We start from the raw sequence: 11,998 nt of genomic DNA, 5'->3' as shown, positions 1-11,998 counted from the left end.
AGTATAGTCTTCTATGTCTTTGGACTCTTACAAACTCAGCCTGATGTATGTAACTCTTAAAAACGTCAATGATGTTTGCAAGTATAATAATCACAAGATACCTCACGACAAAATTCAAAGTCAATGATTGGCGTAGTGCATTTGATCCTTGAAGTTGTTCACTAATATAATGATATTACTGCCACTGCTCTATGTTGAGAATAAACATCATATATTGACAATGGGATGTCAATGTCTTACTGCAATTTTCTAGGTCACATAGATCTTCCCAAAAACCAAGGCAAGAGTTCAAGGACTGTTGTCTCAAATGAGCTTAACACAACTCAAATCTAGGTCATGTATTATAATCTTAAGATCACTGTTATAAAAGGAAATTCCTCACTGTAATAACATGCTACAACATACTTAAAGGAAAAGACTTCATTAGTTAAATCACTGTAAATAAGCTTAGGATCAATGTGCCTTTTATATCATATTATTGTTCTATAGGGCAAAGGTTTTGAAGCCATGAAAGGAGACCAAGGGTTGCAAAGAACAAGGCGACTTGCAACAAAACAAATCTTCAAATCAAGGCAAACAATCAAACCATATATCTATACCCTCAAATAAAAATGGCAATGTGAGTCCCTTATCCAAGCAAAATGAAATAAATGAATCCTATACCCACCAGATTTGCAACAGGAAGACACTCCACAACAGGTCCGAAATAGTTCAGAAGGATGACCTCATGTCTGAATGGTTTAGAATGTACAAAATTTTAGCCAAGACTTTGTCAAGTTACTTACCTAGACCTTCGCTCTTCCTCAAGCTAGGGACTTGCAAAAAGAACCTCCAAGAGACCAAACCCTAGCCCTTCACTGTTCTCCTCAGGCAGCCGAAAATTTCAGAGATAAGCTAATCGAATTTCAGAGCTATGATCATGCATTGAAGTTATTGTGAGGTGAGGTATAAGGTCTCATTTTTATAGACCTAAAAGGGGCTCCTTATTATGAATGTTAGAGGACCTTTTTAGTTAACCATTGGAGGAGGAATACTTTTAAATTTAAATTTTATTTAAATTAAAATCAAGACTAAGGTTGTTTTGGAGTTAAACATTGTGTCTTTAATGCTTGAATTACATTAGGAAACCCATTGTAGTAGATGTTGGTGCCCTTAACTTTTTAAATTAAATTGTGAAACCCTTAAGGACCATATTTAGTGTTTGTGCTAAAGATCTTGCCTAGAAATTGTTTGCCACATCAACTATATGTTTGGGGGTTTGGGGTTTAGTATTTAGTTTTGATGAATGGTTTAACATTTAGTTTTGATGAGGGACATTGCTTGTAGATGCAATCACATTTTGAGAGCCTTCACACAATTGTTGATCCTTAAACCTATATATAAAACCCTAATTTAATGATGAGGTGCCATGTCACCACCCTTGGGGTTTTAACCAAGAAACTTGGGTCTTCACCTTCAAAATTAAATATCTCTCAAACCAGGAGGCATCTCGTGGCATGCCACATACTACTGGAAACATATTGACGAGGAGAATCCAATGACCAGAATCTCCAAGCAAAAATCAATGATTTACCATTTCAAAACCGTCAACAGGTTCGAGGTATGTCCTCAGTCTAGGGAACCCACACCTAGAACATAGGATTTCCAGCCATCCAACAATGGAGCTTCCAACTTGACGTAATCCAAACAAATATAAAAGGAATTCATTAACTGTTTGACATTAATGACAAGTGTTTTGGTGAAAGTCAACCCCAGGGTTGACATCAATGAAAACATCGTCCAACAGGGTTTCCATGGCATAAATGTTGTTGGATCTCGAGAAAAATTGATATTTTTTTCTTAGTTGAAACATGCACCTTCACTTGCATATTTTTAGTCTCTCATAAAGGCATTGGTAGAGATGAAATCTAACTACCCAAACCTCCTTTAAGACAAAAACCACGTAGTCATGCTTATTGAGATATATCATGATGCACTTGTAGGGAAAGAGGAGAAAGTCGACAGACTTACTTATGAGCTGGAGATTTCCTAGGATTCCTTGTAGAGCACTCAGATGGCCCTTTAAGAATCAAAGTTGCAGGTCGAGCAACTTTGTATGGAGTTGAATTTTGTACATTCTTCTATGTCAACCATCACACAAGAGGATGTTAGGGGCACTGATGATTTGATAAAGGAGCCTATTGTGATAAGTTGAGGAAGAGAAGCACCTAGATGAACTAGCACTTACTTTTGGGCATGGAATCCCCCCACGACATGTTTTGGGGCTCAAAGCCCAAGTTTTGACCCAATATTGTTGTAAAGTCTCTGCGAATTGCGGGCACAGAGCGCGAAATGTATGCTAGAGTCACAGGGTTGTCCGCCCTAGTCTTGTAAATGTAATGTCGGCCTACCCATGGTCGACGGACCATGGGATTGTATAAATAGAGGGAGGCTCTAAGTGTAAAAGAAAACAAAGGAAAAAAGAAGAGGCGAGGATAGAGTCTAAGTGACTAAGTGTGTCTTGGGTTGTAGGGTAGGAAAAGGCTCTGCAGCTAAGTGTACAGAGGCCTAGTAGTCCACAGCTGAGTGCGCGGACCCCTGCAACTGAGTGCGCAGGGCGGAGTTGAGTCTGTAACTGAAGAAGAGATTAATAAAGAAAAGTTTTGTTACTAATTCGTGTATCTATTCGTGAATTAATGCATGGTTGGTGTAAATTGCAAATATATTGTTTGTTTACTGCGCGCACATGTATGAATGATTTATAGTGCTAAATGTAACTTAACACATACAAATAAGCCAAGTTAATCAACTAACGGTAGCATACTAGTAAGGTCTTGGGTAACAATAGTGCTCAGCTCCCGAGTAGGGCTGCGTGAAGGAAACAGTTTTGGCTGCGAGGTATGGGACAGTGCGCGTAGCGACGTGCGTTCAGGGTCTAACCGCGAACCACTTGAACCATCATACATATCCAGGGTGCGGAAACCTGGTTCTAGCACCCTCCCATACTACTTCAGGTGAGAGCTCGGTCCACGCTCTGCGGACTATTGCCAAAAGGGCCAATAGTACTGGGATTTGTTTGACTAAATCACCTTCGAACCTGGGTTAGGCCCCATTAAGCCAAAAAATGGTTCTGTTTCTGGGACTTGAACCCGGGTCTCTCGGGTGAGAGCTGAGTATCCTAACCAACTAGACTTCAACGGATGGGCAATACTGCACATGGTTTGTAGCATCGTTAACGCTGCATCTAAGGAACGCGCTGTCACAACAGAAGCTGTCAACTCAGGCCGAAGCTTTGGAGATCACAATGAGGTCTGAGCTGCGTGAGGAGGACTCGAATGTAAACATTGTGCTCCGAAGTGGTATCACGACAGGAGATGACAAAGGTAAGCAGCCAGAAGAGAGTGCTTGGGTTCGCAAGGCTCCAACAAAGGAACCAGAGTTCGATTTGGAGCACGCAAAGGAGACATTCATGGAAGCTAAGAAGAGCTTCACGGAGGCCTCCACTTCAGGTAGTAAAGACAAACTAGAACCAGAGATGGACCCATCAATGCTTACTACCTTTCTGGAGACATGCATGAAGCTGCTGCGTGACAGCAAGGCTGTGAAGGGACTGCAAGAACTCATCACTAGATGTGTTGGATCAGGGGAACTGCGCGTAGTCCGGAAGCTCGGGAAGCACACAACGCGAATAGGAAGGGAGATGAGATTGACTACGCAAATCGGGGAATATGAAATGGATCAAGTGATTTTGGATTTAGGATCGGGCACGAACGTTCTGCTAAAGAAGACATGGGAGCGCATGGGCAGGCCCGGGTTACAATGGTATCCTATTCAATTGGAAATGGTGAACCAACAAAAGATCCTACCAATGGGAATATTGCAAGGAATAACGGTAGATATCGAAGGTGCGAGCATGCTTGCAGATTTCGAAGTGATAGAGATTGTTGATGACAACAATCCCTATCTCGTGCTACTGGGAATAGATTGGGCCACTGATATGAACGGAGTGATAAATCTAAAGAAGTGAAAATTGATTTTTGAGAAACAATCATTGCGCGTATTGGTACCTTTAGACCCCGCGGAAGGATCGTGCCACACAGAGCCAGTGCGCGACGACGATCTAGACTGTATCTTCAAGATAACCGCTCGGGAATAGGATTGAGTGAATCCTACAGCGGATGGCAAGATTTCGTGGGAGTGCGAAAGCTCCTGCAAATAAGATTCGGACGATGAAATAGAACAATGGCAGAATCGGTTACATGAGGTAAGCACACTCAATTGCAACATGATGATAAAGTCACTACGATGTGTAGCAACAAAGGCAAGGGATCTACCTAAGTATGATGGGTTGACAGTGGTGGATGAATTCCTAAACAAATTTGAAAGCAAGGTGCTAGAAAAACAACGGTTCGATGCTCTGAAATGGGCACTGCGCGCTATGCCCGCAAGGTGGTGGGGTACGCGCTAGCAACATTTTGAGGACTGACACGAATGCAGAAGGGTGATTCTTATATGGTTTGGAAATCCTGAGCTATAGATGGAAGCCGGGTATGATGGACGAAATAGCTAGTGCGCCCAACTCTCCAGAAGGGTATAGGCATGTGGTACGCAACCTGCACGAACAAACACCATCCTCACGATAGGAAACACGAACAACAAGCAAGAGCGGGCAAGACGAGGGCACGAATGACGAAGTATGATAAGACCAAGTGCACCAAATATTATCCATGGGGAAGCCTTTGACAAGGTGTGCGAAGTGCGGAACACGGTCCACCATGAGAGACGCACTGACTGGGACCTGCGCGTACCAGCGATTCTATGGGCTTATAAGACCATGTGCAAAACCTTGACCGTGCAAGCACTTTCGAAGCTGAAGTATGAAGCAAGGGATGCAATCCCTATGGAGCATGCAAAGCCTAGTCTGCGCATAGCAGCACCCGTAGATACGACAGTCCGTGAAGCTCGGAATGAAGGAATCACACAGCCGCAAGAAACAGAACACATTGGACTTGAGGAAGAAATCCGACGGGGAAACTTTAGACTCTGCGAACTTGAAAAAGAAAGGGTACGATTAAGGATGAAAAGTTCTATGATGGACGTAGAGGTCAAGCAGCTGGAGGACGAGATAAAGGAAGCGTTTTTTGTCTAAGAACCTAGGATGGTAAGGCAAGGTACATATGATCATACTGACAAGTTTGAGCACTATCGCCATGAATTATTTAGTCTGCTGCCTTGGCTTGGACTGCATATCGCCAAATGTAGTGACCAGGGTAGTGCGTTGCAAGTGGTAAAGTGCGCAATATCGACTATAACAATAGACAGTCGGGATTCTCCGCAAACCACGGTGGAGGACCAGATGGAGCCCCCCACGGGTGGTGCGACCACCTGACTAGCTGCGGGAAGGACAGTCTTAGCGCTCTAGGCAGTTGGAAGGGAGTGCGGGACTATAAACTATTCTAGCGGGACTATAAACTATTCTACCCGGGAGCTGCACAATATGGGAGATGTGTGCAGAAGCAGAGCATCCCAAGGTCTGAGACCGGCACAAAGGGTTGTGCTTCCGCACGAGTTGGCCAGAAAGTGACCATTGGAGTCACTATTCACAATGTGATGCTTGACTTGAGGCCAAAGGGAGCAGGTGATGGGCATTTAAGATGCGATTTATGGGCAAGATTTGGGAAAATCTGCCACCAAGAAAATTTTAGTGGATCGAAATTGGGGGGAACGGTCGAATTCGAATTCAAAAGGTACTATGAAACACAAAGGGCTGCCCAGAAAACACCACTTGGTCATTTGAGAATTGAGCGATTGAGCAGAGCACTTAGCATTGAGAGCCAAGCGATAATTGAGCCCCTAAGTTCGCGAGTGACAGAATACAGTCTAGATATGATGACAACAACTAAGGATGGTTTGGGAATTGAAGAGGTAACCGCCGGCGAGGCCGCGTAGACCCCAATGGTGGAGGATGTTCCAAAAGGTGTCGGGGTTGTGGCAGAGATCCCCAAATCACTGCGTACGCCAAGACCCAAGAAGGATAAACAGGCAATGACTCCAATATGCGTGTCCCTGAGGAACCCAATGCGTAAGAAACTATCGATAGTAGAGAAGGGGAAAGATGCCACGATAGAAATAGATGAGGAAGAAGAAGATTTTCAAGCCCTTATCATTGCAAAGGAAGAAGACGAAGGAATAGAGGAGGATATTCAACCTACACGCTTTATGACAAAACTACCGGCATATGTCCCCCCGCGAAAGGGGAAGGCCAAAGTTCCCAAGGACCTGGATGAAACCAAGAGTTCACTCCAGACCCCGCTCCTCCTAGACAACATTGTGTTTGAAGGCACACACCTGGGGCATGTGCCAACCATGAAGTTTGAAGATTGGGACCTCATTGACTACGAGAAGTTCCCTCACTTGGAGACCGAGAATCTCATGAAGCAGAACAACACGGGGGTGGTGACAACGTTAGAGCCGCGGAAGTCGCTGCGCGGAGTGGAAAAGGTCGGGCTGCTAAACTTACTATGGGTGCCACATTTCCACCGCACCCCAATAACCATTTTCTTCATCAGGAAACTGCTCTGCCTGGTGCATGATGGGTATCTATGGCTGGAGGAGCCATACCCATCATGGCAGACCTAATCCATCGCATTTCCCGACTACCATATAAAGGAAAGGACCCCGCAACCATATCAGAAGGGAAGGGTAGTGATTTGGCCCTCGCGGAGGCCATGAAGACAAAATACAAGCTGATGAAGAAGAAGAGGTGCTACACTATCTCCAGCATCAAGGACAAAGTGGTACGTGTAGCTACCCAAATCCTGGCCGACAAAGTCATGCGAAAGTGCCGCGCAAATGAGGTACCTGCACTAGTGATCACACTGGCTGAGCAGTGCGCGGAGGGGGTCTAGTTTAACTAGGCTGAATTCATCTTCACGAAATTCCTGAAGAACTGTCGCGAAGCCCAGGAGCAGGGTAAAACCTTCCACTATGCGTGGCTGTTGCTATCCATAGTGCTCGTAGCGGGGGAACTACTGGAGGATAGTTAATTCCCCCAATTGACAAAGATTTACCAGAGGCCGCGAAGTATGCTTCACTCTGGGCCATGAAGGATGCGAAAAGAATATGCGACAGAAAGATCTTCTGGGTGCTCATGGAGATGAACATCCAAATGTGGATCAATCGGAGGTCACGCCTGTTGCCCACGGTGTACAACAGTCTGCAGAATTCAAAGCCGACATGCATAATCTATACATTAGGGCACGCAAGGATATAAAGAAGCAGTGGACGAAGCTCCCTTTTGTAGCCACTGACGATGCCATTTTCACTGTCTTGGAGGCATGGCCTCCGGAATGGCATGCCCTAGATTTTGTAGAACTCGAGAGGGCGGCAACACAGAAGAAGAAGGACAATGCCAAGCTACACGTCACACAATTGGCCAAGAAAAGGCTGTAGGAAAACGTAGCAGCTGAGGTACGAGCAACATGGGAAGCGGCACAAAAGACCGCCGAGCAGAAAAAGGTTGTAGAAGCAGCAGCAGCAGCACAGGAGGCAGACGAAGAAATTGTGCAGGCAAACGAGGGCCAAGCAATGTCCTTGCAGGGGCAAGAGGCAGTGGAAGTAGAAACAATAGAAAGGAGCGCGGACCCAGGGACCGCATCCACACAACTGAAGTGCCCACACACGGCAGAGTGAGCAGGACCGAGGAAGAAGGTCAAGGCCTCGAAATTGCCCATTGACCCGATCACCTTAACCGAAGGTGATTTGCATGACATCGACGAGACGGTGCGCGATGTCACAAGGGAGGCCCTTTAGGATTTCATGCAAGAGAACCAGACTGTGTTGGGGGCCCTCAGAGTGCAGTTGTAGGAGTTACAGGTGTGCCCCCCTCAGGTTGGTGCCTTGTTAACCCACCTCGCAGCAGGATCCTCGGCAGTAGAGCAGATGTTGCATGCACCTATGGCAAACACAATTGTGTTGTCGGAGGGGGATCTAGTGTCATCAAATGAGGTAGATCGATTGTCGGTTAGCATGATGAAAGGCCTTGGCCTTAATATGGCTGCCCTCTCGCGGGAGACACTATATCTACTACAGGATGGGATAACGGCAGAGCTGCACGCTAGGGAGAGACGCGTGATCCAAGTTCTTAGCGAGCAAAAGATAAACATGGAACAAATCAGCTTGTAGCACGACGAATTGGTGTCGCAAAATCAACAATTGGTGCAGGTGGTAGATGACGCTTGTCGATGCGTCCCAGAGCTGGCCATCCCAAAAAATCTACTAGTAGAGGTGTAGATCCATAGGTTGGCAAGCGGAGTCTGCAAGGCTAGGGAAGAAACGACCAAGGTTCAGCTGGAGCTGAGTCTTTATATTGCCGAGATGCCGCTAAAGGCGCAACATTCCACTCCCCTGGAAGTTAGACAACAGCGTGCTAGCGCTATCGCAACGGGACTGGAAGAAATCGGAGGTGCAGTGCAGGACTGTACCATTTTGTTGGAGCAAGCACTTGAGGTCCTCACAACTTTGTAGGAGGATCCCAACTTCCGCGCCTAGAGACAGAGGCGCAAGAACTCCAACAACAATATGACTGTGTCCGAGGAACTGCACAGATAGTAGTTCTCACTCAGTGGCTTGCGAGGATACAACAAGCTAAGGCACTTAAGGAGCAGGTGGATGCGGTGCAACATAAGGAGGCAGTTATCAAAGCACGCACCCAACCATGGATTGACGAGCTTTCACTATCACGACAAACATCAAAGGAAAGCTTGCACACATACAGGGGATGCACATGTTAATGCAGAGAAGCACCCCAAACACGGAGGTCTTAGAACAGAGGATGCAATAGGTTTAGCAAGCAGCGGCTCAGTGCGCTGCCGACATCAGCACAGTTCGAGGACAATTGGAGGGACTCCACGCCAAGATCGCCGCACCGACCAAGTGACTCGAGGGCGAGTCACGATGTTTGTGTTGGGGGCCTGTTGGGCATGGAATCCCCCCACGACATGTTTTGGGGCTCAAAGCCCAAGTTTTGACCCAATATTGTTGTAAAGTCTCTACGAATTGTGGGCGTAGAGCGCAAAATGTATGATAGAGTCACAGGGTTGTCTGCCCTAGTCTTGTAAATGTAATGTCGACCTATGCATGGTTCGTGGACCATGGGATTGTATAAATAGAGCGAGGCTCTAAGTGTAAAATAGAACTAAGGAAAAAAGAAGAGGCGAGAATAGAGTCTAAGTGACTAAGTGTGTCTTGGGTCGTAGGGTAGGAAAAGGCTCTGCAGCTGAGTGTGCAGACCCCTGCAGCTAAGTGCGTAGGGTGGAGTCGAGTCTGTAATCGAAGAAGAGATTAATAAAGAAAGGTTTTGTTACTAATTCGTGTATCTGTTCATGAATTAATGCATGGTTGGTGTAAATTGCAAATATTGTTTGTCTACTGCGCCCACATGTATGAATGATTTATAGTGCTAAATGTAACTTAACACATACAAATAAGCCAAGTTAATCAACTAACAGTAGCATACTAGTAAGGTATTGGGTAACAACAACACTCTGCCTCCAAGTAGGGTTGTGCGAAGGCAGCAGTTTTGGCTGCGAGGTACGAGACAGTGCGCGTAGCGATGTGCGTGCAGGGTCTAACCGCGGACCACTTGAACCCATCAGACATATCCAGGGTGCAAAAACTTGGTTCTAGCACCCTCCCATACTACTTTGGGTGAGACCTTAGTCTGTGCTCCGTGGACTATTGCAGAAAGGGCCAGTAGTACCGAGATTTGTTTGGCTAAATCACCTCTGAACCTGGGTCAGGCCCCATTAAGCCAACAAATGGTTCCGTTGCCGGGACTTGAACCCGCGTCTCTCAGGTGAGAGCCGAGTATCCTAACCAACTAGACTACAATGGATGGGAAACACCCCCCATGGTTTGTAGCATCGTTAACGCTGCATCCAAGGAATGCGCTGTCACAATAGAAGCTGTCAACTCAGGCCGAAGCTTTGGAGATCGCAATGAGTTCTGAGCCGCGTGAGGAGGACCCGAATGTAAACATCGTGCTCCGAAGCGGTATCATGACCGAAGATGACAAAGGTAAGCAGCCAGAAGAGAGTGCTTGGGTTCACAAGGCTCCAACAAAGGAACCATAGTTCGATTTGGAGCGCGCGAAGGAGACATTCATGGAAGCTAAGAAGAGCTTCACGGAGGCCTGCACTTCAGGTAGTAAAGACAACCTAGAACCAGAGATGGACCCATCAATGCTTACTACCTCTATGGAGACATGCATGAAGCTGCTGCGTGACAACAAGGCTATGAAGGGACTGTAAGAACTCATCACTAGATGTGTTGGATCAGGGAAACCGCACGTAGACCGGAAGCTCGGGAAGCACACAACGTGAATAGGAAGGGAGATGAGATTGACTGCGCAAATCGGGGAATATGAAATGGATCAAGTGATTTTGGATCTAGGATTAGGTGTGAATGTTCTGCCAAAGGAGACATGGGAGCACATGGGTAGGCCCAGGTTTCAATGGTCTTCTATTCAATTGAGAATGACGAACCAACAAAAGATCCTACCGATGGGAAGATTGCAGTGAATAATGGTAGATATCAAAGGTGCGAGTGTGCTTGCAGATTTCAAAGTGATAGAGATTGTTGATGACAACAATCCCTATCCTGCGCTACTGGGAATAGATTGGGCCACTGATATGAACAGAGTGATAAATCTAAAGAAGTGTAAAATGATTTTTGATAAAAAGTCACTGTGCATAATGGTACCTTTATACCTTGCGGAAGGATCGATTTACATAGAGCTAGTGCGTGATGAAGATCTATACTGTATCTACAAGATAACCGCTCAGGAACAGGATTGGGTGAATCCTACAGTAGATGGTAGGATTTCGTGGGAGTGCGAAAGCTCCTGCAAATCAGATTTGGACGATGAAATAGAATGATGGCAGAATTGGTTACACGAGGTAACCACACTCAATTGAAACATGATGATAAAGTCACTACACTGTGTAGCAACAGAGGCAAGGGATGTGCCTAAGTATGACAGGTTGACAATGGTGGATTAATTCCTAAACAAATTTGAAAGCGAAGTGCCAAAATAAGAGCGGTTCGATGCTCTAAAATGGGCACTGTGTGCTACGCCTGCAAGGTGGTGGGGTACACGCTAGCATCATTTTGAGGACTCGCGCGAATGTAGAAGGGTGATGCTTATATGGTTTGGAAAGCCTGAGCTATGGTTGGAAGCCAGGTATGATGGACGAAATAGACTGTGTGCCCACCTCTCCAGAAGGGTACAGGCGTATGGTATGCAACCTACACGACCGCACACCATCCTCACGATAGAAAACATGAACAACAAGCAGGAGCGGGCAAGACGAGGGCACGAACGATGAAGTATGATATGACCAAGTGCACCAAATATTATCTGCGGGGAAGCCTTGTGCGAAGTGCTGAACACGGTCCACCATGAGAGACGCACTGACTGGGACCTACGCGTACCAGCGGTTCTATGGGCTTATAGGACCATGTGCAAAACCCTGACCGTGCAAGCACTTCCAAAGCTGAAGTATGAAGCAGGGGATGTAATCCCTATGGAACATGTGAAGCGTAGTCTGCGCATAGCAGCACTTGTAGATACGACGATCCGCGAAGCCCGAAACGAAGGAATCACACAGCCGCAAGACACGTAACACATTGAGGAATAAATTTGTTAGGGTCCAACCCTAACCCCCTTATTTATGTAATAGATTGAGTCATAGTTATAGCTAAGTAAAAAGTCAATAAAGCCCATATTAATAACTGTAAGTGGTTAACCCACAATTACTGAAGGGACCACAGTTAGTTGCAAATGGGCCATGGTATTAGATAGATGGTATTAATAAGAACCATGGTATTGCCCCATGGTATTGCATGTATGAATCCTATATAAAGGATAGAGACTCCCCTCAAGGAGCATCGTGTCTTATTTTGTAAGTGAGCTAAGCTCTATTGGAGGTTGCCCCCTCGAAGAGGCAAGTGAACATTG

The 11,998-nt window shown here is 45.9% G+C and overlaps 1 non-coding gene across 1 annotated transcript; it reads right to left on the bottom strand.

Annotated features, from left to right (window-relative positions):
* Positions 1-9,801: 9,801 nt before the first annotated feature.
* On the bottom strand, positions 9,802-9,874 carry TRNAE-CUC (transfer RNA glutamic acid (anticodon CUC)). Its single transcript has one exon. It is a non-coding gene; the product is annotated as a tRNA-Glu (tRNA).
* Between the last annotated feature and the right edge of the window lie 2,124 nt (positions 9,875-11,998).

The sequence above is a fragment of the Pinus tabuliformis genome, chromosome 2_1 (assembly GCF_031772625.1).
Source record: "Pinus tabuliformis cultivar Carrire ecotype Pingquan chromosome 2_1, CPIR1, whole genome shotgun sequence".
Taxonomy (NCBI): Eukaryota; Viridiplantae; Streptophyta; class Pinopsida; order Pinales; family Pinaceae; genus Pinus; species Pinus tabuliformis.
The sequence above is the reverse complement of the archived record's forward strand: the minus strand, read 5'-3'. Positions and strand labels throughout refer to the sequence as shown.